Source organism: Anneissia japonica, unplaced genomic scaffold (genome assembly GCF_011630105.1).
Source record: "Anneissia japonica isolate Jap-2015-1 unplaced genomic scaffold, ASM1163010v1 scaffold288150_len38167_cov142, whole genome shotgun sequence".
Taxonomy (NCBI): Eukaryota; Metazoa; Echinodermata; class Crinoidea; order Comatulida; family Comatulidae; genus Anneissia; species Anneissia japonica.
Window position 1 is genome coordinate 22695 of NW_022734675.1, and position 2961 is coordinate 25655.

The window sequence follows — 2961 nt, forward strand, 5'->3', positions numbered from 1 at the left end:
CGGTTGGCGACGAGATTAAGGCACTTCTTTCACGCAGATTGAACGTCGTCTCTTCGTGATCGTCTTCTTCGAACGCGGCCGACATGCTCTCGTCCTTTTTGTCGATGAACGCCTTCTCGGCCGCCGTAAGGTTTGCGGAGTGCATCCTGGCTCCCGCGCAAACGGCGGCGAACACGAGAACTGTCACGACGATCGCCACGCTGCATCCGATCATCTCCAGCGTGCACGAACGTTTCTCCACGTCCGCGGACTTTGCCGTTCTCACGACACCCCACAGGTCCCAATTCAACATCGGAGTGAATTTTCGATCGATCTTCGTGTCTTCGCTTCCGATCGTCTCCAGGAGGGTGGAATCGGAGACGGCGATCGACCCCGAAGTTCTTTCCAGCACCACGGATCCTCCGACTACCCGTTTGACGGTCACCCGATTCAGACGGATGGTGCCTTCGGAAAGAAGTGGAGACGCCCGAACCACGACTTTCGGGGGAGCCTCGACGTGAGTCTCGTTCGAGCCGTTCGTGTAACTCAAACGTTTCAAAGTCACTGCCTGCCAACTCCGGTCACGCGCACCGACGAAGAGAGATCGCCTCTCGCTCCGACGTACCCGTCGCAGCGGAACTCGAATCCTTCAACGTGCACGTGGCTGTCGATCAAGAAGACGTTGCATCCGTCCCGTCCGTCGGCGACCGTGATGATTCCCTCTCCGCACATCGGCAGCACGGTCACGTTCGACAGGAAGACGGGTCCCAGATCGTAAGGCAGGACGCTCAGCAACGACGACTTCTCGCAAGACGACGGATCTTCCGCCGACGCGTCGTCCGGCACGACCACGAACGTGTCCCTCCCTTTCGAACCGAACTTCAAATCTCCGAGACTTCCCGACTGCTTCCGGCACCGGCCCGGCGAAGACGATATCAACATCAGCGAGAGAACCATTGCAGCCGTAATAAACATCGTTGCGGTCTTCGTCGTCCATCGATCAAACGCTAATCTTCACAGTGTATAAGTGTGTTTTCGAGGACACCGAGTTAACCGAACATGGACTTTTTCGCCCAAGATAAGTTGCGTTTGGCGCTGACGATAGGTCTTGCGGTCGCCGTCTTGATCGTGAGCTTGTTCCTGCTGAGCTGCTGCCTTAAAAGGCGCATGGACAATTCCGGAAGCTACCGACCGGTCGTGAAGGAGGGTCGAAGCTCGTACTACACCAACAGACTGTCCGAAATTCACGCTCGGACTACGCTTGTTTGACAGTCGATTAAAAAAAATACGAAAAAAAATAAAAATTGTCACCTTGCCTCGATCTTTCTATGTTCGCCTGTCACTCGCTTATTTAACGTCAAGTTCGCAAACTTTCACACACTAAAAAAAAAACCCGACAAAGTTTTTATGTATTTTTCCCTATCATTTATTATTTTTTTTGTCTAAATCTGAAATACAAGGGATCGACATCATTCCACTACAACCTTCATTTTTTCAAGGGTCGTGAGCTCGTCCGCGTCGAACTCGCAATTTCTCAGCACGATCTCCGAAACGACTCCGCCGAAGGTTGTCGCTAGCTTGATCGGAGACACGTGCATCTCCTCCAGACAGAGGACCGGAGGCGAGTTATCGTCGCATACGCGCTCTCCGCCGTCTTCGTCTTCGACGACGGCGGAGAACCTCAACTTGCGACATCTGACCAACCGAACGTGCAGGAGGACGTTCCCCTTTCGAATCAGTGTCATCACGAAAGAGTCGACGATCGGCATGTCGACCAGAGTCAACCGTTGCAGGGAAGGCAAACCGAGAAGGTTGTTCGCGAACGTCTTCCCGAGTCGGTACCCCTCGTCCTCGAATCCGTTCATTGCCACGGATATCTCGTACGGATCGTGATGAGCCAGCTCGACCTGCACGAGTTTGAGGATCGTCACGAAATCCAAGACCGCGGGCTCCACTGTCATGGATTTTAGAACCTCGCGAACGCAATCTCTCCGTCTGGAGGCGCGAACGGCGTCGCTGTGGCAAGCGCGACATCGGTCGACACTCCGGTCAAGCCGAGCGCGACTGGACATCTCGCCGCAGACGACGCACGAAAATAACATGCATCGGCTGCACGGCGTGCTCTTCTTGCAATCTCCGCAATTCTTTCGTCTGCATTCCGTTCCGTGCATGACTTCGTCCCAAAAATTGGAAATGTTGGATAACTGCAACCTGAGCGCCGGTTCGTCCTTCGTCGTTTCTCTCGCTGCGTTGCAGAGTTTGACGGGAACCTCCATCATCGTCATCCTTGATTTCTCTAATTTTAAGCGCAGCGAGCGGTATAGCGCGTTATGCAAGTTTGGAAGATGCTAATAATATTCACACAACAAACGTATAATTTCATTTTTTTTGGTAATTTTTATTTTTCGATTCAACAGAAAGTTAGAGATATCAAAATTATAATAATCTAATGTCCCACAGCATGTTCTTGAGGGCTTCCATCGGATTCGAGAAGTAATAATGCATGTGCCGGAGATCTCTAGTCGCCTCATGCAGTCCTAGATTCATCCGGTAACAGACGTGGATGTCGCCGACGTTGCGAACGGCCAACAATAGATTTCTGATGGTGTCCATAGTCAAAAGAATGGTCTTCTCGTCGTTCGAATCTGGAAGGATGACGTCACGCCATCTTCTTTGCAAACGGCGAATTCCAAATCGATGAGATTCTTAGCGGTCTCCCTGTACATACGCTTACGTGTTTTTGTAGCCAAATCGAAGGATTTCCGGCCGACTTCTGGAGTTCGGTGGATGCCCAAAGCAACGTTGAGAATGGCATCGAGTTCGTCTCCTTCGTATCCGAAGATGTGTAGATTGTCAGGATACGTCGCCCTGGCTCTTCGCAGAGATTCGATGCAGGCGTTCATGTCGTCCAGGGAGTCGGATTTCGCCAGGTCGGCCATCAGGATGTCGGCGAATTCTAAAGGAGAGGAATCCGGGTGTCGC